Genomic DNA, 27,727 nt, shown 5'->3' on the forward strand with positions numbered 1-27,727 from the left:
CTGAATCCACTCATTGTGCTACTAAGGGCCTGATGACACAGATTTCATTGCTGAGTGATATTGCTTTGTAAGTAAATACCACAACTTTTTTATCCATTTTTCACTTTCTGCGATGTTGAACTTGTACTGTAAACGAGGTTCTTGTAAACAGAGCCGTTCCAAACTTTGGGGTGGCTGTGTCTTTTTGATTTTAAATTCCCTAAGCTATAGGACCATAAGTGGAAGTGCCCTAGGATCTGTTGCTTTGTTTTTTAGATGTTTCAGGAAACACCATACACTTCTCCCGAGTGGTTGTTGGCAATTTACATCCCGCCCTTCAGCATAACAAGGCTCCCAGTTCTCCATGGCCTGTCCTGCCTTTCTGGATTTTACACTTTTTTCAGATGGCCCTTTTGACCGGGGGGAAGTGAGACTTCATTGTAGTGCAGATTTCCTTTGCAAGTTTGCTTGGTTGGCCAAAAAGGGCGTATGCGTTTTTTCCTGAATATATTCAGGAAAAAACGCATACGCCCTTTTTGGCCAAGTGCATCATTGTGGACGTTCTGCCTCTTTTCCTATGCTTTCAATGCAATTCCAGTCTACCTCCTGAAATCGGTTTCCTGCAATTCTGCCCCGCTTTCAAGTCCTCTTGGCAGCCTTACTTCAGTCTATTTTTGGACGATAGCTGTCATTTATAACTCTGCAGGTTTGTGAATTACAGTGCCCCTGAGCTCCTTTCTTCAACTCGCTTTCTTGTGACCTGGCCGCAACACCGCAGGATGGCTTCAGGCCCTAATCTGGTTCCGGCCCGGCATGCTGAGCCTTTGGTTAATTCCTCTTCCTGGTGGGAAATGAGAGTTAAATTTGCCCGTCCAGACACCTGCAGCTAGCCTCTCATTGGTTCTCGCTATTCCTGTTCAGCTTCCGCAGAAATTGCAAACTGGGCCAAACAGGAGGTTAAAGGGACTGACTCTCCAAGTCGGGAGAGTGTTAGTAAAGCGTCTGGAGTGTTGCACCCGAGTACCAGGGTAGGAAAACTGAGACATATTTGAACACGTCTCCCGTTCACATGGTTGATCATACTCTGGGTTCCACATGCATGTTTTAGCTGAAGGAAGAATACCTTAAACCTGGAGAGTGGAGACCCGTGGAATGGGTACCGTGTAATATGACTTCAAAGGGTCTTCATTTGCTCCCCGAACCTCTCCAATCCTATCACTGCTGCATTTATGCCCCTGTACACACGCTTGATTCTCTTTTGGAGACATAGCAATCCATAGGTTTTAAGATACTTACTAGTCAGGTACATTCTTAGGCGTTTAATATGGGGTTTTGAGTCCATTTCGTTGAGCAAGGAGTAGCTCTTGTCTATTCCATATTTGGCTTAAGGAACTTTATCTGTGCTCATTTCAATCTCTGGTTTTATGCAGCACCCCAACTCACCTTTACCCTTAAGCAAGCATAAGTTGGTTTTCTAAATTTGAGACCCTGTTCTGTTTTGGAATGCAGTTCCTGTGTAGCCAAGTTTACATTCCGTGTATTAGTGATATCTTATGATGTTTCTTTTTCTGTGTGACTTATTTCAGTTAGAATCATCGTACCTGAATCCACTCATTATGCTGCTACGGGCCTGATGACATAGATTTCATTGCTGAGTGATACTGCATTGTACGTAAGTACCACAAGTTCTTTATCCATTTTTCACTTTCTGTGATATTGAACTTGTACGGTAAACGAGGTTCTTTTAAACGGAGGCGTCCCAAACTTTGGGGTGGCTGTGTCTTTTTGATTTTAATTTCCCTAAGCTATAGGACCATAAGTGGAAGTGCCCTAGGTTCTGTTGCTTTGTTTTTTAGATGTTTCAGGAAACACCATAAACTTCTCCTGAGTGTCTGTTGGCAATTTACATCCCGCCCATCAGCATAACAAGGCTCCCAGTTCTCCATGGCCTGTCCTGCCTTTCTGGATTTTACACTTTTTTCAGATGTCCCTTTTGACCGGGGGGAAGTGAGACTTCATTGTAGTGCAGATTTCCTTTGCAAGCTTGCTTGGTTGGCCAAAAAGGGCGTATGCGTTTTTTCCTGAATATATTCAGGAAAAAACGCATACGCCCTTTTTGGCCAAGTGCATCATTGTGGACGTTCTGCCTCTTTTCCTATGCTTTCAATGCAATTCCAGTCTACCTCCTGAAATCGGTTTCCTGCAATTCTGCCCCGCTTTCAAGTCCTCTTGGCAGCCTTACTTCAGTATATTTTTGGACGATAGCTGTCATTTATAACTCTGCAGGTTTGTGAATTACAGTGCCCCTGAGCTCCTTTCTTCAACTTGCTTTCTTGTGACCTGGCCGCAACACCGCAGGATGGCTTCAGGCCCTAATCTGGTTCCGGCACGGCACGCTGACCCTCTGGTTATTTCCTCTTTCTGGTGGGAAATGAGACTTAAATTTGCCCGTCCAGACACCTCCAGCTAGTCTCTCATTGGTTCTCGCTATTCCTGTTCATCTTCCGCAGAAATTGCAAACTGGGCCAAACAGGAGGTTAAAGGCGCTGACTCTCCAAGTGGGGAGAGTGTTAGTAAAGCGTCTGGAATGTTGCACCCGAGTACCAGGGGAGGAAAACTGAGACATATTTGAACACGTCTCCCGATCACATGGTTGATCATACTCTGGGTTCCACATGCATGTTTTAGCTGAAGGAAGAATACCTAAAACCTGGGTAGTTGAAACCCGTGGAATGGGTACCATGCAATATGACTTCAAAGGGTCTTCATTTGCTCACCGAACCTCTCCAATCCTATCACTGCTGCATTTATGCCCCTGTACACATGCTTGATTCTCTTTCGGAGACATAGCAATCCCTAGATTTTAAGATACTTACTAGTCAGGTACATTCTTAGGCGTTTAATATGCGGTGTTGAGTCCATTTCTTTGAGCAAGGAGTAGCTCTTGTCTATTCCATATTTGGCTTAAGGAACTTTATCTGTGCTCATTTCAATCTCTGGTTTTATGCAGCACCCCAACTCACCTTTACCCTTAAGCAAGCATAGGTTGGTTTTCTAAATTTGAGACCCTGTTCTGTTCTATAATTCAGTTCCTGTGTAGCCAAGTTTACATTCCGTGTATTACTGATATCTTATGATGTTTCTTTTTCTGTGTGACTTATTTCAGTTAGAATCATCATACCTGAATCCACTCATTGTGCTACTAAGGGCCTGATGACACAGATTTCATTGCTGAATGATATTGCTTTGTAAGTAAATACCACAACTTTTTTATCCATTTTTCACTTTCTGCGATGTTGAACTTGTACTGTAAACGAGGTTCTTGTAAACAGAGGCGTCCCAAACTTTGGGGTGGCTGTGTCTTTTTGATTTTAAATTCCCTAAGCTATAGGACCATAAGTGGCAGTGCCCTAGGCTCTGTTGCTTTGTTTTTTAGATGTTTCAGGAAACACCATACACTTCTCCCAAGTGGCTGTTGGCAATTTACATCCCGCCCATCAGCATAACAAGGCTCCCAGTTCTCCATGGCCTGTCCTGCCTTTCTGGATTTTACACTTTTTTCAGATGGCCCTTTTGACCGGGGGGAAGTGAGACTTCATTGTATTGCAGATTTCCTTTGCAAGCTTGCTTGGTTGGCCAAAAAGGGCGTATGCGTTTTTTCCTGAATATATTCAGGAAAAAACGCATACGCCCTTTTTGGCCAAGTGCATCATTGTGGACGTTCTGCCTCTTTTCCTATGCTTTCAATGCAATTCCAGTCTACCTCCTGAAATCGGTTTCCTGCAATTCTGCCCCGCTTTCAAGTCCTCTTGGCAGCCTTACTTCAGTCTATTTTTGGACGATAGCTGTCATTTATAACTCTGCAGGTTTGTGAATTACAGTGCCCCTGAGCTCCTTTCTTCAACTCGCTTTCTTGTGACCTGGCCGCAACACCGCAGGATGGCTTCAGGCCCTAATCTGGTTCTGGCCCGGCACGCTGAGCCTTTGGTTAATTCCTCTTCCTGGTGGGAAATGAGAGTTAAATTTGCCCGTCCAGACACCTGCAGCTAGCCTCTCATTGGTTCTCGCTATTCCTGTTCAGCTTCCGCAGAAATTGCAAACTGGGCCAAACAGGAGGTTAAAGGGACTGACTCTCCAAGTCGGGAGAGTGTTAGTAAAGCGTCTGGAGTGTTGCACCCGAGTACCAGGGTAGGAAAACTGAGACATATTTGAACACGTCTCCCGTTCACATGGTTGATCATACTCTGGGTTCCACATGCATGTTTTAGCTGAAGGAAGAATACATTAAAACTGGAGACTTGAGACCCGTGGTATGGGTACCGTGCAATATGACTTCAAAGGGTCTTCATTTGCTCACCGAACCTCTCCAATCCTATCACTGCGGCATTTATGCCCCTGTACACACGGTTGATTCTCTTTTGGAGACATAGCAATCCATAGGTTTTAAGATACTTACTAGTCAGGTACATTCTTAGGCGTTTAATATGGGGTTTTGAGTCCATTTCGTTGAGCAAGGAGTAGCTCTTGTCTATTCCATATTTGGCTTAAGGAACTTTATCTGTGCTCATTTCAATCTCTGGTTTTATGCAGCACCCCAACTCACCTTTACCCTTCAGCAAGCATAGGTTGGTTTTCTAAATTTGAGACCCTGTTCTGTTCTGTAATTCAGTTCCTGTGTAGCCAAGTTTACATTCCGTGTATTACTGATATCTTATGATGTTTCTTTTTCTGTGTGACTTATTTCAGTTAGAATCATCATACCTGAATCCACTCATTGTGCTACTAAGGGCCTGATGACACAGATTTCATTGCTGAGTGATATTGCTTTGTAAGTAAATACCACAACTTTTTTATCCATTTTTCACTTTCTGCGATGTTGAACTTGTACTGTAAACGAGGTTCTTGTAAACAGAGCCGTTCCAAACTTTGGGGTGGCTGTGTCTTTTTGATTTTAAATTCCCTAAGCTATAGGACCATAAGTGGAAGTGCCCTAGGATCTGTTGCTTTGTTTTTTAGTTGTTTCAGGAAACACCATACACTTCTCCCGAGTGGTTGTTGGCAATTTACATCCCGCCCTTCAGCATAACAAGGCTCCCAGTTCTCCATGGCCTGTCCTGCCTTTCTGGATTTTACACTTTTTTCAGATGGCCCTTTTGACCGGGGGGAAGTGAGACTTCATTGTAGTGCAGATTTCCTTTGCAAGTTTGCTTGGTTGGCCAAAAAGGGCGTATGCGTTTTTTCCTGAATATATTCAGGAAAAAACGCATACGCCCTTTTTGGCCAAGTGCATCATTGTGGACGTTCTGCCTCTTTTCCTATGCTTTCAATGCAATTCCAGTCTACCTCCTGAAATCGGTTTCCTGCAATTCTGCCCCGCTTTCAAGTCCTCTTGGCAGCCTTACTTCAGTCTATTTTTGGACGATAGCTGTCATTTATAACTCTGCAGGTTTGTGAATTACAGTGCCCCTGAGCTCCTTTCTTCAACTCGCTTTCTTGTGACCTGGCCGCAACACCGCAGGATGGCTTCAGGCCCTAATCTGGTTCTGGCCCGGCACGCTGAGCCTTTGGTTAATTCCTCTTCCTGGTGGGAAATGAGAGTTAAATTTGCCCGTCCAGACACCTGCAGCTAGCCTCTCATTGGTTCTCGCTATTCCTGTTCATCTTCCGCAGAAATTGCAAACTGGGCCAAACAGGAGGTTAAAGGGACTGACTCTCCAAGTCGGGAGAGTGTTAGTAAAGCGTCTGGAGTGTTGCACCCGAGTACCAGGGTAGGAAAACTGAGACATATTTGAACACGTCTCCCGTTCACATTGTTGATCATACTCTGGGTTCCACATGCATGTTTTAGCTGAAGGAAGAATACCTTAAAACTGGAGAGTTGAGACCAGTGGAATGGGTACCGTGCAATATGACTTCAAAGGGTCTTCATTTGCTCACCGAACCTCTCCAATCCTATCACTGCTGCATTTATGCCCCTGTACACACGCTTGATTCTCTTTTGGAGACATAGCAATCCATAGGTTTTAAGATACTTACTAGTCAGGTACATTCTTAGGCGTTTAATATGGGGTTTTGAGTCCATTTCGTTGAGCAAGGAGTAGCTCTTGTCTATTCCATATTTGGCTTAAGGAACTTTATCTGTGCTCATTTCAATCTCTGGTTTTATGCAGCACCCCAACTCACCTTTACCCTTCAGCAAGCATAGGTTGGTTTTCTAAATTTGAGACCCTGTTCTGTTCTGTAATTCAGTTCCTGTGTAGCCAAGTTTACATTCCGTGTATTACTGATATCTTATGATGTTTCTTTTTCTGTGTGACTTATTTCAGTTAGAATCATCATACCTGAATCCACTCATTGTGCTACTAAGGGCCTGATGACACAGATTTCATTGCTGAGTGATATTGCTTTGTAAGTAAATACCACAACTTTTTTATCCATTTTTCACTTTCTGCGATGTTGAACTTGTACTGTAAACGAGGTTCTTGTAAACAGAGCCGTTCCAAACTTTGGGGTGGCTGTGTCTTTTTGATTTTAAATTCCCTAAGCTATAGGACCATAAGTGGAAGTGCCCTAGGCTCTGTTGCTTTGTTTTTTAGATGTTTCAGGAAACACCATACACTTCTCCCGAGTGGTTGTTGGCAATTTACATCCCGCCCATCAGCATAACAAGGCTCCCAGTTCTCCATGGCCTGTCCTGCCTTTCTGGATTTTACACTTTTTTCAGATGGCCCTTTTGACCGGGGGGAAGTGAGACTTCATTGTAGTGCAGATTTCCTTTGCAAGTTTGCTTGGTTGGCCAAAAAGGGCGTATGCGTTTTTTCCTGAATATATTCAGGAAAAAACGCATACGCCCTTTTTGGCCAAGTGCATCATTGTGGACGTTCTGCCTCTTTTCCTATGCTTTCAATGCAATTCCAGTCTACCTCCTGAAATCGGTTTCCTGCAATTCTGCCCCGCTTTCAAGTCCTCTTGGCAGCCTTACTTCAGTCTATTTTTGGACGATAGCTGTCATTTATAACTCTGCAGGTTTGTGAATTACAGTGCCCCTGAGCTCCTTTCTTCAACTTGCTTTCTTGTGACCTGGCCGCAACACCGCAGGATGGCTTCAGGCCCTAATCTGGTTCCGGCACGGCACGCTGAGCCTCTGGTTATTTCCTCTTCCTGGTGGGAAATGAGAGTTAAATTTGCCCGTCCAGACACCTCCAGCTAGTCTCTCATTGGTTCTCGCTATTCCTGTTCATCTTCCGCAGAAATTGCAAACTGGGCCAAACAGGAGGTTAAAGGCGCTGACTCTCCAAGTGGGGAGAGTGTTAGTAAAGCGTCTGGAATGTTGCACCCGAGTACCAGGGGAGGAAAACTGAGACATATTTGAACACGTCTCCCGATCACATGGTTGATCATACTCTGGGTTCCACATGCATGTTTTAGCTGAAGGAAGAATACCTAAAACCTGGGTAGTTGAAACCCGTGGAATGGGTACCATGCAATATGACTTCAAAGGGTCTTCATTTGCTCACCGAACCTCTCCAATCCTATCACTGCTGCGTTTATGCCCCTGTACACATGCTTGATTCTCTTTCGGAGACATAGCAATCCCTAGATTTTAAGATACTTACTAGTCAGGTACATTCTTAGGCGTTTAATATGCGGTGTTGAGTCCATTTCTTTGAGCAAGGAGTAGCTCTTGTCTATTCCATATTTGGCTTAAGGAACTTTATCTGTGCTCATTTCAATCTCTGGTTTTATGCAGCACCCCAACTCACCTTTACCCTTAAGCAAGCATAGGTTGGTTTTCTAAATTTGAGACCCTGTTCTGTTCTGTAATTCAGTTCCTGTGTAGCCAAGTTTACATTCCGTGTATTACTGATATCTTATGATGTTTCTTTTTCTGTGTGACTTATTTCAGTTAGAATCATCATACCTGAATCCACTCATTGTGCTACTAAGGGCCTGATTACACAGATTTCATTGCTGAGTGATATTGCTTTGTAAGTAAATACCACAACTTTTTTATCCATTTTTCACTTTCTGCGATGTTGAACTTGTACTGTAAACGAGGTTCTTGTAAACAGAGCCGTTCCAAACTTTGAGGTGGCTGTGTCTTTTTGAATTTAAATTCCCTAAGCTATAGGACCATAAGTGGAAAAGCCCTAGGCTCTGTTGCTTTGTTTTTTAGATGTTTCAGGAAACACCATACACTTCTCCCGAGTGGTTGTTGCCAATTTACATCCCGCCCTTCAGCATAACAAGGCTCCCAGTTCTCCATGGCCTGTCCTGCCTTTCTGGATTTTACACTTTTTTCAGATGGCCCTTTTGACCGGGGGGAAGTGAGACTTCATTGTAGTGCAGATTTCCTTTGCAAGTTTGCTTGGTTGGCCAAAAAGGGCGTATGCGTTTTTTCCTGAATATATTCAGGAAAAAACGCATACGCCCTTTTTGGCCAAGTGCATCATTGTGGACGTTCTGCCTCTTTTCCTATGCTTTCAATGCAATTCCAGTCTACCTCCTGAAATCGGTTTCCTGCAATTCTGCCCCGCTTTCAAGTCCTCTTGGCAGCCTTACTTCAGTCTATTTTTGGACGATAGCTGTCATTTATAACTCTGCAGGTTTGTGAATTACAGTGCCCCTGAGCTCCTTTCTTCAACTCGCTTTCTTTTGAGCTGGCCGCAACACCGCAGGATGGCTTCAGGCCCTAATCTGATTCCGGCACGGCACGTTCAGCCTTTGGTTATTTCCTCTTCCTGGTGGGAAATGAGAGTTAAATTTGCCCGTCCAGACACCTCCAGCTAGCCTCTCATTGGTTCTCGCTATTCCTGTTCATCTTCCGCAGAAATTGCAAACTGGGCCAAACAGGAGGTTAAAGGCGCTGACTCTCCAAGTGTGGAGAGTGTTAGTAAAGCATCTGGAATGTTGCATCCGAGTACCAGGGGAGGAAAACTGAGACATATTTGAACACGTCTCTCATTCACATGGTTGACCTTACTTGGGTTCCACATGCATGTTTTAGCTGAAGGAAGAATACCTAAAACCTGGGTAGTTGAAACCCGTGGAATGGGTACCATGCAATATGACTTCAAAGGGTCTTCATTTGCTCACCGAACCTCTCCAATCCTATCACTGCTGCGTTTATGCCCCTGTACACATGCTTGATTCTCTTTCGGAGACATAGCAATCCATAGGTTTTAAGATACTTACTAGTCAGGTACATTCTTAGGCGTTTAATATGCGGTGTTGAGTCCATTTCGTTGAGCAAGGAGTAGCTCTTGTCTATTCCATATTTGGCTTAAGGAACTTTATCTGTGCTCATTTCAATCTCTGGTTTTATGCAGCACCCCAACTCACCTTTACCCTTAAGCAAGCATAAGTTGGTTTTCTAAATTTGAGACCCTGTTCTGTTCTGTAATTCAGTTCCTGTGTAGCCAAGTTTACATTCCGTGTATTAGTGATATCTTATGATGTTTCTTTTTCTGTGTGACTTATTTCAGTTGGAATCATCATACCTGAATCCACTCATTGTGCTACTAAGGGCCTGATGACACAGATTTCATTGCTGAGTGATATTGCTTTGTAAGTAAATACCACAACTTTTTTATCCATTTTTCACTTTCTGCGATGTTGAACTTGTACTGTAAACGAGGTTCTTGTAAACAGAACCGTTCCAAACTTTGGGGTGGCTGTGTCTTTTTGATTTTAAATTCCCTAAGCTATAGGACCATAAGTGGAAGTGCCCTAGGCTCTGTTGCTTTGTTTTTTAGATGTTTCAGGAAACACCATACACTTCTCCCGAGTGGTTCTTGGCAATTTACATCCCGCCCTTCAGCATAACAAGGCTCCCAGTTCTCCATGGCCTGTCCTGCCTTTCTGGATTTTACACCTTTTTCAGATGGCCCTTTTGACTGGGGGGAAGTGAGACTTCATTGTAGTGCAGATTTCCTTTGCAAGCTTGCTTGGTTGGCCAAAAAGGGCGTATGCGTTTTTTCCTGAATATATTCAGGAAAAAACGCATACGCCCTTTTTGGCCAAGTGCATCATTGTGGACGTTCTGCCTCTTTTCCTATGCTTTCAATGCAATTCCAGTCTACCTCCTGAAATCGGTTTCCTGCAATTCTGCCCCGCTTTCAAGTCCTCTTGGCAGCCTTACTTCAGTCTATTTTTGGACGATAGCTGTCATTTATAACTCTGCAGGTTTGTGAATTACAGTGCCCCTGAGCTCCTTTCTTCAACTCGCTTTCTTTTGAGCTGGCCGCAACACCGCAGGATGGCTTCAGGCCCTAATCTGGTTCCGGCACGGCACACTCAGCCTTTGGTTATTTCCTCTTCCTGGTGGGAAATGAGAGTTAAATTTGCCCGTCCAGACACCTCCAGCTAGCCTCTCATTGGTTCTCGCTATTCCTGTTCATCTTCCGCAGAAATTGCAAACTGGGCCAAACAGGAGGTTAAAGGGACTGACTCTCCAAGTCGGGAGAGTGTTAGTAAAGCGTCTGGAGTGTTGCACCCGAGTACCAGGTTATGAAAACTGAGACATATTTGAACACGTCTCCCATTCACATGGTTGATCATACTCTGGGTTCCACATGCATGTTTTAGCTGAAGGAAGAATACCTTAAACCTGGAGAGTTGAGACCCGTGGAATGGGTACCGTGCAATATGACTTCAAAGGGTCTTCATTTGCTCTCCAAACCTCCCCAATCCTATCACTGCTGCATTTATGCCCCTGTACACACGCTTGATTCTCTTTTGGAGACATAGCAATCCATAGGTTTTAAGATACTTACTAGTCAGGTACATTCTTAGGCGTTTAATATGGGGATTTGAGTCCATTTCGTTGAGCAAGGAGTAGCTCTTGTCTATTCCATATTTGGCTTAAGGAACTTTATCTGTGCTCATTTCAATCTCTGGTTTTATGCAGCACCCCAACTCACCTTTCCCCTTAAGCAAGCATAAGTTGGTTTTCTAAATTTGAGACCCTGTTCTGTTTTGGAATGCAGTTCCTGTGTAGCCAAGTTTACATTCCGTGTATTAGTGATATCTTATGATGTTTCTTTTTCTGTGTGACTTATTTCAGTTAGAATCATCGTACCTGAATCCACTCATTATGCTGCTACGGGCCTGATGACATAGATTTCATTGCTGAGTGATACTGCATTGTACGTAAGTACCTCAAGTTCTTTATCCATTTTTCACTTTCTGTGATATTGAACTTGTACGGTAAACGAGGTTCTTGTAAACGGAGGCGTCCCAAATTTTGGGGTGGCTGTGCCTTTTTGATTTTAATTTCCCTAAGCTATAGGACCATAAGTGGAAGTGCCCTAGGCTCTGTTGCTTTGTTTTTTAGATGTTTCAGGAAACACCATACACTTCTCCTGAGTGTCTGTTGGCAATTTACATCCCGCCCATCAGCATAACAAGGCTCCCAGTTCTCCATGGCCTGTCCTGCCTTTCTGGATTTTACACTTTTTTCAGATGGCCCTTTTGACCGGGGGGGAAGTGAGACTTCATTGTAGTGCAGATTTCCTTTGCAAGTTTACTTGGTTGGCCAAAAAGGGCGTATGCGTTTTTTACTGAATATATTCAGGAAAAAACGCATACGCCCTTTTTGGCCAAGTGCATCATTGTGGACGTTCTGCCTCTTTTCCTATGCTTTCAATGCAATTCCAGTCTACCTCCTGAAATCGGTTTCCTGCAATTCTGCCCCGCTTTCAAGTCCTCTTGGCAGCCTTACTTCAGTCTATTTTTGGACGATAGTTGTCATTTATAACTCTGCAGGTTTGTGAATTACAGTGCCACTGAGCTCCTTTCTTGAACTCGCTTTCTTTTGAGCTGGCTGCAACACCGCAGGATGGCTTCAGGCCCTAATCTGTTTCCGGCACGGCACGCTGATCCTTTGGTTATTTCCTCTTCCTGGTGGGAAATGAGAGTTAAATTTGCCCGTCCAGACACCTCCAGCTAGTCTCTCATTGGTTCTCGCTATTCCTGTTCATCTTCCGCAGAAATTGCAAACTGGGCCAAACAGGAGGTTAAAGGCGCTGACTCTCCAAGTGGGGAGAGTGTTAGTAAAGCGTCTGGAATGTTGCACCCGAGTACCAGGGGAGGAAAACTGAGACATATTTGAACACGTCTCCCGTTCACATGGTTGATCATACTTGGGTTCCACATGCATGTTTTAGCTGAAGGAAGAATACCTTAAACCTGGAGAGTTAAGACCCGTGGAATGGGTACCATGCAATATGACTTCAAAGGGTCTTCATTTGCTCACCGAACCTCTCCAATCCTATCACTGCTGCGTTTATGCCCCTGTACACATGCTTGATTCTCTTTCGGAGACATAGCAATCCATAGGTTTTAAGATACTTACTAGTCAGGTACATTCTTTGGCGTTTAATATGGGGTGTTGAGTCCATTTGGTTGAGCAAGGAGTAGCTCTTGTCTATTCCATATTTGGCTTAAGGAACTTTATCTGTGCTCATTTCAATCTCTGGTTTTATGCAGCACCCCAACTCACCTTTACCCTTAAGCAAGCATAAGTTGGTTTTCTAAATTTGAGACCCTGTTCTGTTCTGTAATTCAGTTCCTGTGTAGCCAAGTTTACATTCCATGTATTACTGATATCTTATGATGTTTCTTTTTCTGTGTGACTTATTTCAGTTAGAATCATCATACCTGAATCCACTCATTGTGCTGCTAAGGGCCAGATGACACAGATTTCATTGCTGAGTGATATTGCTTTGTAAGTAAATACCACAACTTCTTTATCCATTTTTCACTTTCTGCGATGTTGAACTTGTACTCTAAACGAGGTTTTTGTAATCAGAGGCGTCCCAAACTTTGGGGTGGCTGTGTCTTTTTGATTTTAATTTCCCTAAGCTATAGGACCATAAGTGGCAGTGCCCTAGGCTCTGTTGCTTTGTTTTTTAGATGTTTCAGGAAACACCATACACTTCTCCCAAGTGTCTGTTGGCAATTTACATCCCGCCCATCAGCATAACAAGGCTCCCAGTTCTCCATGGCCTGTCCTGCCTTTCTGGATTTTACAGTTTTTTCAGATGGCCCTTTTGACCGGGGGGAAGTGAGACTTCATTGTAGTGCAGATTTCCTTTGCAAGCTTGCTTGGTTGGCCAAAAAGGGCGTATGCGTTTTTTCCTGAATATATTCAGGAAAAAACGCATACGCCCTTTTTGGCCAAGTGCATCATTGTGGACGTTCTGCCTCTTTTCCTATGCTTTCAATGCAATTCCAGTCTACCTCCTGAAATCGGTTTCCTGCAATTCTGCCCCGCTTTCAAGTCCTCTTGGCAGCCTTACTTCAGTCTATTTTTGGACGATAGCTGTCATTTATAACTCTGCAGGTTTGTGAATTACAGTGCCCCTGAGCTCCTTTCTTCAACTCGCTTTCTTTTGAGCTGGCCGCAACACCGCAGGATGGCTTCAGGCCCTAATCTGGTTCCGGCCCGGCATGCTGAGCCTTTGGTTAATTCCTCTTCCTGGTGGGAAATGAGAGTTAAATTTGCCCGTCCAGACACCTGCAGGTAGCCTCTCATTGGTTCTCGCTATTCCTGTTCATCTTCCGCAGAAATTGCAAACTGGGCCAAACAGGAGGTTAAAGGGACTGACTCTCCAAGTCGGGAGAGTGTTAGTAAAGCGTCTGGAGTGTTGCACCCGAGTACCAGGGTAGGAAAACTGAGACATATTTGAACACGTCTCCCGTTCACATGGTTGATCATACTCTGGGTTCCACATGCATGTTTTAGCTGAAGGAAGAATACCTTAAACCTGGAGAGTTGAGACCCGTGGAATGGGTACCGTGCAATATGACTTCAAAGGGTCTTCATTTGCTCACCGAACCTCTCCAATCCTATCACTGCTGCATTTATGCCCCTGTACACACGCTTGATTCTCTTTTGGAGACATAGCAATCCATAGGTTTTAAGATACTTACTAGTCAGGTACATTCTTAGGCGTTTAATATGGGGTTTTGAGTCCATTTCGTTGAGCAAGGAGTAGCTCTTGTCTATTCCATATTTGGCTTAAGGAACTTTATCTGTGCTCATTTCAATCTCTGGTTTTATGCAGCACCCCAACTCACCTTTCCCCTTAAGCAAGCATAAGTTGGTTTTCTAAATTTGAGACCCTGTTCTGTTTTGGAATGCAGTTCCTGTGTAGCCAAGTTTACATTCCGTGTATTACTGATATCTTATGATGTTTCTTTTTCTGTGTGACTTATTTCAGTTAGAATCATCATACCTGAATCCACTCATTGTGCTGCTAAGGGCCTGATGACATAGATTTCATTGCTGAGTGATATTGCTTTGTAAGTAAATACCACAACTTCTTTATCCATTTTTCACTTTCTGTGATATTGAACTTGTACGGTAAACGAGGTTCTTGTAAGCGGAGGCGTCCCAAACTTTGGGGTGGCTGTGTCTTTTTGATTTTAATTTCCCTAAGCTATAGGACCATAAGTGGAAGTGCCCTAGGCTCTGTTGCTTTGTTTTTTAGATGTTTCAGGAAACACCATACACTTCTCCTGAGTGTCTGTTGGCAATTTACATCCCGCCCATCAGCATAACAAGGCTCCCAGTTCTCCATGGCCTGTCCTGCCTTTCTGGATTTTACACTTTTTTCAGATGGCCCTTTTGACCGGGGGGAAGTGAGACTTCATTGTAGTGCAGATTTCCTTTGCAAGTTTTCTTGGTTGGCCAAAAAGGGCGTATGCGTTTTTTCCTGAATATATTCAGGAAAAAACGCATACACCCTTTTTGGCCAAGTGCATCATTGTGGACGTTCTGCCTCTTTTCCTATGCTTTCAATGCAATTCCAGTCTACCTTCTGAAATCAGTTTCCCGTAATTCTGCCCCGCTTTCAAGTCCTCTTGGCAGCCTTACTTCAGTCTATTTTTGGACGATAGCTGTCATTTATAACTCTGCAGGTTTGTGAATTACAGTGCCCCTGAGCTCCTTTCTTCAACTCGCTTTCTTGTGACCTGGCCGCAACACCGCAGGATGTCTTCAGGCCCTAATCTGGTTCTGGCACGGCACGCTGAGCCTTTGGTTAATTCCTCTTCCTGGTGGGAAATGAGAGTTAAATTTGCCCATCCAGACACCTCCAGCTAGTCTCTCATTGGTTCTCGCTATTCCTCTTCATCTTCCACAGAAATTGCAAACTGGGCCAAACAGGAGGTTAAAGGGACTGACTCTCCAAGTCGGGAGACTGTTAGTAAAGCATCTGGAATGTTGCACCCGAGTACCAGGGTACGAAAACTGAGACATATTTGAACACGTCTCCCGATCACATGGTTGATCATACTCTGGGTTCCACATGCATGTTTTAGCTGAAGGAAGAATACCTTAAACCTGGAGAGTTGAGACCCGTGGAATGGGTACCATGCAATATGACTTCAAAGGGTCTTCATTTGCTCACCGAACATCTCCAATCCTATCACTGCTGCGTTTATGCCCCTGTACACATGCTTGATTCTCTTTCGGAGACATAGCAATCCATAGGTTTTAAGATAATTACTAGTCAGGTACATTCTTAGGCGTTTAATATGCGGTGTTGAGTCCATTTCTTTGAGCAAGGGGTAGCTCTTGTCTATTCCATATTTGGCTTAAGGAACTTTATCTGTGCTCATTTCAATCTCTGGTTTTATGCAGCACCCCAACTCACCTTTACCCTTAAGCAAGCATAAGTTGATTTTCTAAATTTGAGACCCTGTTCTGTTCTGTAATTCAGTTCCTGTGTAGCCAAGTATACATTCCGTGTATTACTGATATCTTATGATGTTTCTTTTTCTGTGTGACTTATTTCAGTTAGAATCATCATACCTGAATCCACTCATTGTGCTGCTAAGGGCCTGATGACATAGATTTCATTGCTGAGTGATATTGCTTTGTAAGTAAATACCACAACTTCTTTATCCATTTTTCACTTTCTGCGATGTTGAACTTGTACTGTAAACGAGGTTCTTGTAAACAGAGGCGTCCCAAACTTTGGGGTGACTGTGTCTTTTTGATTTTAATTTCCCTAAGCTATAGGACCATAAGTGGCAGTGCCCTAGGCTCTGTTGCTTTGTTTTTTAGATGTTTCAGGAAACACCATACACTTCTCCCGAGTGGTTGTTGGCAATTTACATCCCGCCCATCAGCATAACAAGGCTCCCAGTTCTCCATGGCCTGTCCTGCCTTTCTGGATTTTACACTTTTTTCAGATGGCCCTTTTGACCGGGGGGAAGTGAGACTTCATTGTAGTGCAGATTTCCTTTGCAAGCTTGCTTGGTTGGCCAAAAAGGGCGTATGCGTTTTTTCCTGAATATATTCAGGAAAAAACGCATACGCCCTTTTTGGCCAAGTGCATCATTGTGGACGTTCTGCCTCTTTTCCTATGCTTTCAATGCAATTCCAGTCTACCTCCTGAAATCGGTTTCCTGCAATTCTGCCCCGCTTTCAAGTCCTCTTGGCAGCCTTACTTCAGTCTATTTTTGGACGATAGCTGTCATTTATAACTCTGCAGGTTTGTGAATTACAGTGCCCCTGAGCTCCTTTCTTCAACTCGCTTTCTTGTGACCTGGCCGCAACACCACAGGATGGCTTCAGGCCCTAATCTGGTTCTGGCACGGCACGCTGAGCCTTTGGTTAATTCCTCTTCCTGGTGGGAAATGAGAGTTAAATTTGCCCATCCAGACACCTCCAGCTAGTCTCTCATTGGTTCTCGCTATTCCTGTTCATCTTCCACAGAAATTGCAAACTGGGCCAAACAGGAGGTTAAAGGGACTGACTCTCCAAGTCGGGAGAGTGTTAGTAAAGCATCTGGAATGTTGCACCCGAGTACCAGGGTACGAAAACTGAGACATATTTGAACACGTCTCCCGATCACATGGTTGATTATACTCTGCGTTCCACATGCATCTTTTAGCTGAAGGAAGAATACCTTAAACCTGGAGAGTTGAGACCCGTGGAATGGGTACCGTGCAATATGACTTCAAAGGGTCTTCATTTGCTCACCGAACCTCTCCAATCCTATCACTGCTGCATTTATGCCCCTGTACACACGCTTGATTCTCTTTTGGAGACATAGCAATCCATAGGTTTTAAGATACTTACTAGTCAGGTACATTCTTAGGCGTTTAATATGGGGTGTTGAGTCCATTTCGTTGAGCAAGGAGTAGCTCTTGTCTATTCCATATTTGGCTTAAGGAACTTTATCTGTGCTCATTTCAATCTCTGGTTTTATGCAGCACCCCAACTCACCTTTCCCCTTAAGCAAGCATAAGTTGGTTTTCTAAATTTGAGACCCTGTTCTGTTTTGGAATGCAGTTCCTGTGTAGCCAAGTTTACATTCCGTGTATTAGTGATATCTTATGATGTTTCTTTTTCTGTGTGACTTATTTCAGTTAGAATCATCGTACCTGAATCCACTCTTTATGCTGCTACGGGCCTGATGACATAGATTTCATTGCTGAGTGATACTGCATTGTACGTAAGTACCACAAGTTCTTTATCCATTTTTGACTTTCTGTGATATTGAACTTGTACGGTAAACGAGGTTCTTGTAAACGGAGGCGTCCCGAACTTTGGGGTGGCTGTGTCTTTTTGATTTTAATTTCCCTAAGCTATAGGACCATAAGTGGAAGTGCCCTAGGCTCTGTTGCTTTGTTTTTTAGATGTTTCAGGAAACACCATACACTTCTCCTGAGTGTCTGTTGGCAATTTACATCCCGCCCTTCAGCATAACAAAGCTCCCAGTTCTCCATGGCCTGTCCTGCCTTTCTGGATTTTACACTTTTTTCAGATGGCCCTTTTGACCGGGGGGAAGTGAGACTTCATTGTAGTGCAGATTTCCTTTGCAAGTTTGCTTGGTTGGCCAAAAAGGGCGTATGCGTTTTTTCCTGAATATATTCAGGAAAAAACGCATACGCCCTTTTTGGCCAAGTGCATCATTGTGGACGTTCTGCCTCTTTTCCTATGCTTTCAATGCAATTCCAGTCTACCTCCTGAAATCGGTTTCCTGTAATTCTGCCCCGCTTTCAAGTCCTCTTGGCAGCCTTACTTCAATATATTTTTGGACGATAGCTGTCATTTATAACTCTGCAGGTTTGTGAATTACAGTGCCCCTGAGCTCCTTTCTTCAACTCGCTTTCTTGTGACCTGGCCGCAACACCGCAGGATGTCTTCAGGCCCTAATCTGGTTCTGGCACGGCACGCTGAGCCTTTGGTTAATTCCTCTTCCTGGTGGGAAATGAGAGTTAAATTTGCCCGTCCAGACACCTCCAGCTAGTCTCTCATTGGTTCTCGCTATTCCTCTTCATCTTCCACAGAAATTGCAAACTGGGCCAAACAGGAGGTTAAAGGGACTGACTCTCCAAGTCGGGAGAGTGTTAGTTAAGCATCTGGAATGTTGCACCCGAGTACCAGGGGAGGAAAACTGAGACATATTTGAACACGTCTCCCGATCACATGGTTGATCATACTCTGGGTTCCACATGCATGTTTTAGCTGAAGGAAGAATACCTTAAACCTGGAGAGTTGAGACCCGTGGAATGGGTACCATGCAATATGACTTCAAAGGGTCTTCATTTGCTCACCGAACATCTCCAATCCTATCACTGCTGCGTTTATGCCCCTGTACACATGCTTGATTCTCTTTCGGAGACATAGCAATCCATAGGTTTTAAGATAATTACTAGTCAGGTACATTCTTAGGCGTTTAATATGCGGTGTTGAGTCCATTTCTTTGAGCAAGGGGTAGCTCTTGTCTATTCCATATTTGGCTTAAGGAACTTTATCTGTGCTCATTTCAATCTCTGGTTTTATGCAGCACCCCAACTCACCTTTACCCTTAAGCAAGCATAAGTTGATTTTCTAAATTTGAGACCCTGTTCTGTTCTGTAATTCAGTTCCTGTGTAGCCAAGTATACATTCCGTGTATTACTGATATCTTATGATGTTTCTTTTTCTGTGTGACTTATTTCAGTTAGAATCATCATACCTGAATCCACTCATTGTGCTGCTAAGGGCCTGATGACATAGATTTCATTGCTGAGTGATATTGCTTTGTAAGTAAATACCACAACTTCTTTATCCATTTTTCACTTTCTGCGATGTTGAACTTGTACTGTAAACGAGGTTCTTGTAAACAGAGGCGTCCCAAACTTTGGGGTGACTGTGTCTTTTTGATTTTAATTTCCCTAAGCTATAGGACCATAAGTGGCAGTGCCCTAGGCTCTGTTGCTTTGTTTTTTAGATGTTTCAGGAAACACCATACACTTCTCCCGAGTGGTTGTTGGCAATTTACATCCCGCCCATCAGCATAACAAGGCTCCCAGTTCTCCATGGCCTGTCCTGCCTTTCTGGATTTTACACTTTTTTCAGATGGCCCTTTTGACCGGGGGGAAGTGAGACTTCATTGTAGTGCAGATTTCCTTTGCAAGCTTGCTTGGTTGGCCAAAAAGGGCGTATGCGTTTTTTCCTGAATATATTCAGGAAAAAACGCATACGCCCTTTTTGGCCAAGTGCATCATTGTGGACGTTCTGCCTCTTTTCCTATGCTTTCAATGCAATTCCAGTCTACCTCCTGAAATCGGTTTCCTGCAATTCTGCCCCGCTTTCAAGTCCTCTTGGCAGCCTTACTTCAGTCTATTTTTGGACGATAGCTGTCATTTATAACTCTGCAGGTTTGTGAATTACAGTGCCCCTGAGCTCCTTTCTTCAACTCGCTTTCTTGTGACCTGGCCGCAACACCACAGGATGGCTTCAGGCCCTAATCTGGTTCTGGCACGGCACGCTGAGCCTTTGGTTAATTCCTCTTCCTGGTGGGAAATGAGAGTTAAATTTGCCCATCCAGACACCTCCAGCTAGTCTCTCATTGGTTCTCGCTATTCCTGTTCATCTTCCACAGAAATTGCAAACTGGGCCAAACAGGAGGTTAAAGGGACTGACTCTCCAAGTCGGGAGAGTGTTAGTAAAGCATCTGGAATGTTGCACCCGAGTACCAGGGTAGGAAAACTGAGACATATTTGAACACGTCTCCCGATCACATGGTTGATTATACTCTGCGTTCCACATGCATCTTTTAGCTGAAGGAAGAATACCTTAAACCTGGAGAGTTGAGACCCGTGGAATGGGTACCGTGCAATATGACTTCAAAGGGTCTTCATTTGCTCACCGAACCTCTCCAATCCTATCACTGCTGCATTTATGCCCCTGTACACACGCTTGATTCTCTTTTGGAGACATAGCAATCCATAGGTTTTAAGATACTTACTAGTCAGGTACATTCTTAGGCGTTTAATATGGGGTGTTGAGTCCATTTCGTTGAGCAAGGAGTAGCTCTTGTCTATTCCATATTTGGCTTAAGGAACTTTATCTGTGCTCATTTCAATCTCTGGTTTTATGCAGCACCCCAACTCACCTTTCCCCTTAAGCAAGCATAAGTTGGTTTTCTAAATTTGAGACCCTGTTCTGTTTTGGAATGCAGTTCCTGTGTAGCCAAGTTTACATTCCGTGTATTAGTGATATCTTATGATGTTTCTTTTTCTGTGTGACTTATTTCAGTTAGAATCATCGTACCTGAATCCACTCTTTATGCTGCTACGGGCCTGATGACATAGATTTCATTGCTGAGTGATACTGCATTGTACGTAAGTACCACAAGTTCTTTATCCATTTTTGACTTTCTGTGATATTGAACTTGTACGGTAAACGAGGTTCTTGTAAACGGAGGCGTCCCGAACTTTGGGGTGGCTGTGTCTTTTTGATTTTAATTTCCCTAAGCTATAGGACCATAAGTGGAAGTGCCCTAGGCTCTGTTGCTTTGTTTTTTAGATGTTTCAGGAAACACCATACACTTCTCCTGAGTGTCTGTCGGCAATTTACATCCCGCCCTTCAGCATAACAAGGCTCCCAGTTCTCCATGGCCTGTCCTGCCTTTCTGGATTTTACACTTTTTTCAGATGGCCCTTTTGACCGGGGGGAAGTGAGACTTCATTGTAGTGCAGATTTCCTTTGCAAGTTTGCTTGGTTGGCCAAAAAGGGCGTATGCGTTTTTTCCTGAATATATTCAGGAAAAAACGCATACGCCCTTTTTGGCCAAGTGCATCATTGTGGACGTTCTGCCTCTTTTCCTATGCTTTCAATGCAATTCCAGTCTACCTCCTGAAATCGGTTTCCTGTAATTCTGCCCCGCTTTCAAGTCCTCTTGGCAGCCTTACTTCAATATATTTTTGGACGATAGCTGTCATTTATAACTCTGCAGGTTTGTGAATTACAGTGCCCCTGAGCTCCTTTCTTCAACTCGCTTTCTTGTGACCTGGCCGCAACACCGCAGGATGTCTTCAGGCCCTAATCTGGTTCTGGCACGGCACGCTGAGCCTTTGGTTAATTCCTCTTCCTGGTGGGAAATGAGAGTTAAATTTGCCCATCCAGACACCTCCAGCTAGTCTCTCATTGGTTCTCGCTATTCCTGTTCATCTTCCACAGAAATTGCAAACTGGGCCAAACAGGAGGTTAAAGGGACTGACTCTCCAAGTCGGGAGAGTGTTAGTAAAGCATCTGGAATGTTGCACCCGAGTACCAGGGTAGGAAAACTGAGACATATTTGAACACGTCTCCCGATCACATGGTTGATTATACTCTGCGTTCCACATGCATCTTTTAGCTGAAGGAAGAATACCTTAAACCTGGAGAGTTGAGACCCGTGGAATGGGTACCGTGCAATATGACTTCAAAGGGTCTTCATTTGCTCACCGAACCTCTCCAATCCTATCACTGCTGCATTTATGCCCCTGTACACACGCTTGATTCTCTTTTGGAGACATAGCAATCCATAGGTTTTAAGATACTTACTAGTCAGGTACATTCTTAGGCGTTTAATATGGGGTGTTGAGTCCATTTCGTTGAGCAAGGAGTAGCTCTTGTCTATTCCATATTTGGCTTAAGGAACTTTATCTGTGCTCATTTCAATCTCTGGTTTTATGCAGCACCCCAACTCACCTTTCCCCTTAAGCAAGCATAAGTTGGTTTTCTAAATTTGAGACCCTGTTCTGTTTTGGAATGCAGTTCCTGTGTAGCCAAGTTTACATTCCGTGTATTAGTGATATCTTATGATGTTTCTTTTTCTGTGTGACTTATTTCAGTTAGAATCATCGTACCTGAATCCACTCTTTATGCTGCTACGGGCCTGATGACATAGATTTCATTGCTGAGTGATACTGCATTGTACGTAAGTACCACAAGTTCTTTATCCATTTTTGACTTTCTGTGATATTGAACTTGTACGGTAAACGAGGTTCTTGTAAACGGAGGCGTCCCGAACTTTGGGGTGGCTGTGTCTTTTTGATTTTAATTTCCCTAAGCTATAGGACCATAAGTGGAAGTGCCCTAGGCTCTGTTGCTTTGTTTTTTAGATGTTTCAGGAAACACCATACACTTCTCCTGAGTGTCTGTCGGCAATTTACATCCCGCCCTTCAGCATAACAAGGCTCCCAGTTCTCCATGGCCTGTCCTGCCTTTCTGGATTTTACACTTTTTTCAGATGGCCCTTTTGACCGGGGGGAAGTGAGACTTCATTGTAGTGCAGATTTCCTTTGCAAGTTTGCTTGGTTGGCCAAAAAGGGCGTATGCGTTTTTTCCTGAATATATTCAGGAAAAAACGCATACGCCCTTTTTGGCCAAGTGCATCATTGTGGACGTTCTGCCTCTTTTCCTATGCTTTCAATGCAATTCCAGTCTACCTCCTGAAATCGGTTTCCTGTAATTCTGCCCCGCTTTCAAGTCCTCTTGGCAGCCTTACTTCAATATATTTTTGGACGATAGCTGTCATTTATAACTCTGCAGGTTTGTGAATTACAGTGCCCCTGAGCTCCTTTCTTCAACTCGCTTTCTTGTGACCTGGCCGCAACACCGCAGGATGTCTTCAGGCCCTAATCTGGTTCTGGCACGGCACGCTGAGCCTTTGGTTAATTCCTCTTCCTGGTGGGAAATGAGAGTTAAATTTGCCCGTCCAGACACCTCCAGCTAGTCTCTCATTGGTTCTCGCTATTCCTCTTCATCTTCCACAGAAATTGCAAACTGGGCCAAACAGGAGGTTAAAGGGACTGACTCTCCAAGTCGGGAGAGTGTTAGTTAAGCATCTGGAATGTTGCACCCGAGTACCAGGGGAGGAAAACTGAGACATATTTGAACACGTCTCCCGATCACATGGTTGATCATACTCTGGGTTCCACATGCATGTTTTAGCTGAAGGAAGAATACCTTAAACCTGGAGAGTTGAGACCCGTGTAATGGGTACCATGCAATATGACTTCAAAGGGTCTTCATTTGCTCACCGAACCTCTCCAATCCTATCACTGCTGCGTTTATGCCCCTGTACACATGCTTGATTCTCTTTCGGAGACATAGCAATCCATAGGTTTTAAGATACTTACTAGTCAGGTACATTCTTAGGCGTTTAATATGGGGTGTTGAGTCCATTTCGTTGAGCAAGGAGTAGCTCTTGTCTATTCCATATTTGGCTTAAGGAACTTTATCTGTGCTCATTTCAATCTCTGGTTTTATGCAGCACCCAAACTCACCTTTCCCCTTAAGCAAGCATAAGTTGGTTTTCTAAATTTGAGACCCTGTTCTGTTCTGTAATTCAGTTCCTGTGTAGCCAAGTTTACATTCCGTGTATTACTGATATCTTATGATGTTTCTTTTTCTGTGTGACTTATTTCAGTTAGAATCATCGTACCTGAATCCACTCATTATGCTGCTACGGGCCTGATGACATAGATTTCATTGCTGAGTGATACTGCATTGTACGTAAGTACCACAAGTTCTTTATCCATTTTTCACTTTCTGTGATATTGAACTTGTACGGTAAACGAGGTTCTTGTAAACGGAGGCGTCCCAAACTTTGGGGTGGCTGTGTCTTTTTGATTTTAATTTCCCTAAGCTATAGGACCATAAGTGGAAGTGCCCTAGGCTCTGTTGCTTTGTTTTTTAGATGTTTCAGGAAACACCATACACTTCTCCCGAGTGGTTTTTGGCAATTTACATCCCGCCCATCAGCATAACAAGGCTCCCAGTTCTCCATGGCCTGTCCTGCCTTTCTGGATTTTACACTTTTTTCAGATGGCCCTTTTGACCGGGGGGAAGTGAGACTTCATTGTAGTGCAGATTTCCTTTGCAAGCTTGCTTGATTGGCCAAAAAGGGCGTATGCGTTTTTTCCTGAATATATTCAGGAAAAAACGCATACGCCCTTTTTGGCCAAGTGCATCATTGTGGACGTTCTGCCTCTTTTCCTATGCTTTCAATGCAATTCCAGTCTACCTCCTGAAATCGGTTTCCTGCAATTCTGCCCCGCTTTCAAGTCCTCTTGGCAGCCTTACTTCAGTCTATTTTTGGACGATAGCTGTCATTTATAACTCTGCAGGTTTGTGAATTACAGTGCCCCTGAGCTCCTTTCTTCAACTCGCTTTCTTGTGACCTGGCCGCAACACCGCAGGATGGCTTCAGGCCCTAATCTGGTTCTGGCACGGCACGCTGAGCCTTTGGTTAATTCCTCTTCCTGGTGGGAAATGAGAGTTAAATTTGCCCATCCAGACACCTCCAGCTAGTCTCTCATTGGTTCTCGCTATTCCTGTTCATCTTCCACAGAAATTGCAAACTGGGCCAAACAGGAGGTTAAAGGGACTGACTTTCCAAGTCGGGAGAGTGTTAGTAAAGCATCTGGAATGTTGCACCCGAGTACCAGGGTACGAAAACTGAGACATATTTCAACACGTCTCCCGATCACATGGTTGATCATACTCTGGGTTCCACATGCATCTTTTAGCTGAAGGAAGAATACCTTAAACCTGGAGAGTTGAGACCCGTGGAATGGGTACCGTGCAATATGACTTCAAAGGGTCTTCATTTGCTCACCGAACCTCTCCAATCCTATCACTGCTGCATTTATGCCCCTGTACACACGCTTGATTCTCTTTTGGAGACATAGCATTCCATAGGTTTTAAGATACTTACTAGTCAGGTACATTCTTAGGCGTTTAATATGGGGTTTTGAGTCCATTTCGTTGAGCAAGGAGTAGCTCTTGTCTATTCCATATTTGGCTTAAGGAACTTTATCTGTGCTCATTTCAATCTCTGGTTTTATGCAGCACCCCAACTCACCTTTCCCCTTAAGCAAGCATAAGTTGGTTTTCTAAATTTGAGACCCTGTTCTGTTTTGGAATGCAGTTCCTGTGTAGCCAAGTTTACATTCCGTGTATTAGTGATATCTTATGATGTTTCTTTTTCTGTGTGACTTATTTCAGTTAGAATCATCGTACCTGAATCCACTCATTATGCTGCTACGGGCCTGATGACATAGATTTCATTGCTGAGTGATACTGCATTGTACGTAAGTACCACAAGTTCTTTATCCATTTTTGACTTTCTGTGATATTGAACTTGTACGGTAAACGAGGTTCTTGTAAACGGAGGCGTCCCGAACTTTGGGGTGGCTGTGTCTTTTTGATTTTAATTTCCCTAAGCTATAGGACCATAAGTGGAAGTGCCCTAGGCTCTGTTGCTTTGTTTTTTAGATGTTTCAGGAAACACCATACACTTCTCCTGAGTGTCTGTTGGCAATTTACATCCCGCCCATCAGCATAACAAGGCTCCCAGTTCTCCATGGCCTGTCCTGCCTTTCTGGATTTTACACTTTTTTCAGATGGCCCTTTTGACCGGGGGGAAGTGAGACTTCATTGTAGTGCAGATTTCCTTTGCAAGTTTGCTTGGTTGGCCAAAAAGGGCGTATGCGTTTTTTCCTGAATATATTCAGGAAAAAACGCATACGCCCTTTTTGGCCAAGTGCATCATTGTGGACCTTCTGCCTCTTTTCCTATGCTTTCAATGCAATTCCAGTCTACCTCCTGAAATCGGTTTCCTGTAATTCTGCCCCGCTTTCAAGTCCTCTTGGCAGCCTTACTTCAATATATTTTTGGACGATAGCTGTCATTTATAACTCTGCAGGTTTGTGAATTACAGTGCCCCTGAGCTCCTTTCTTCAACTCGCTTTCTTGTGACCTGGCCGCAACACCGCAGGATGTCTTCAGGCCCTAATCTGGTTCTGGCACGGCACGCTGAGCCTTTGGTTAATTCCTCTTCCTGGTGGGAAATGAGAGTTAAATTTGCCCATCCAGACACCTCCAGCTAGTCTCTCATTGGTTCTCGCTATTCCTCTTCATCTTCCACAGAAATTGCAAACTGGGCCAAACAGGAGGTTAAAGGGACTGACTCTCCAAGTCGGGAGAGTGTTAGTTAAGCATCTGGAATGTTGCACCCGAGTACCAGGGTACGAAAACTGAGACATATTTGAACACGTCTCCCGATCACATGGTTGATCATACTCTGGGTTCCACATGCATGTTTTAGCTGAAGGAAGAATACCTTAAACCTGGTGAGTTGAGACCCGTGTAATGGGTACCATGCAATATGACTTCAAAGGGTCTTCATTTGCTCACCGAACCTCTCCAATCCTATCACTGCTGCGTTTATGCCCCTGTACACATGCTTGATTCTCTTTCGGAGACATAGCAATCCATAGGTTTTAAGATACTTACTAGTCAGGTACATTCTTAGGCGTTTAATATGGGGTGTTGAGTCCATTTCGTTGAGCAAGGAGTAGCTCTTGTCTATTCCATATTTGGCTTAAGGAACTTTATCTGTGCTCATTTCAATCTCTGGTTTTATGCAGCACCCCAACTCACCTTTACCCTTAAGCAAGCATAAGTTGGTTTTCTAAATTTGAGACCCTGTTCTGTTTTGGAATGCAGTTCCTGTGTAGCCAAGTTTACATTCCGTGTATTAGTGATATCTTATGATGTTTCTTTTTCTGTGTGACTTATTTCAGTTAGAATCATCGTACCTGAATCCACTCATTATGCTGCTACGGGCCTGATGACATAGATTTCATTGCTGAGTGATACTGCATTGTACGTAAGTACCACAAGTTCTTTATCCATTTTTCACTTTCTGTGATATTGAACTTGTACGGTAAACGAGGTTCTTGTAAACGGAGGCGTCCCAAACTTTGGGGTGGCTGTGTCTTTTTGATTTTAATTTCCCTAAGCTATAGGACCATAAGTGGAAGTGCCCTAGGCTCTGTTGCTTTGTTTTTTAGATGTTTCAGGAAACACCATACACTTCTCCCGAGTGTCTGTTGGCAATTTACATCCCGCCCATCAGCATAACAAGGCTCCCAGTTCTCCATGGCCTGTCCTGCCTTTCTGGATTTTACACTTTTTTCAGATGGCCCTTTTGACCGGGGGGAAGTGAGACTTCATTGTAGTGCAGATTTCCTTTGCAAGCTTGCTTGATTGGCCAAAAAGGGCGTATGCGTTTTTTCCTGAATATATTCAGGAAAAAACGCATACGCCCTTTTTGGCCAAGTGCATCATTGTGGACGTTCTGCCTCTTTTCCTATGCTTTCAATGCAATTCCAGTCTACCTCCTGAAATCGGTTTCCTGCAATTCTGCCCCGCTTTCAAGTCCTCTTGGCAGCCTTACTTCAGTCTATTTTTGGACGATAGCTGTCATTTATAACTCTGCAGGTTTGTGAATTACAGTGCCCCTGAGCTCCTTTCTTCAACTCGCTTTCTTGTGACCTGGCCGCAACACCGCAGGATGGCTTCAGGCCCTAATCTGGTTCTGGCACGGCACGCTGAGCCTTTGGTTAATTCCTCTTCCTGGTGGGAAATGAGAGTTAAATTTGCCCATCCAGACACCTCCAGCTA

General features: G+C 43.9%; 1 long non-coding RNA gene across 4 annotated transcripts in view; it reads left to right on the forward strand.

Annotated features, from left to right (window-relative positions):
- Window positions 1–27,727, forward strand: part of LOC307181137 — a 3,028,377-nt gene that overhangs the window by 2,533,813 nt on the left and 466,837 nt on the right. The window contains exon 13 of one of the 4 annotated variants that reach the window (XR_013825952.1): window positions 12,629–12,686. The exons of the other annotated variants lie outside the window; for them this stretch is intronic. This is a non-coding gene — a long non-coding RNA (uncharacterized lncRNA). Of the gene's footprint in view, window positions 1–12,628; window positions 12,687–27,727 lie in introns of those variants that run through there. 4 annotated transcript variants of the gene reach the window in all.

Source organism: Stenella coeruleoalba, assembly GCF_951394435.1.
Source record: "Stenella coeruleoalba genome assembly, contig: scaffold_39, whole genome shotgun sequence".
Classification (NCBI taxonomy): domain Eukaryota; kingdom Metazoa; phylum Chordata; class Mammalia; order Artiodactyla; family Delphinidae; genus Stenella; species Stenella coeruleoalba.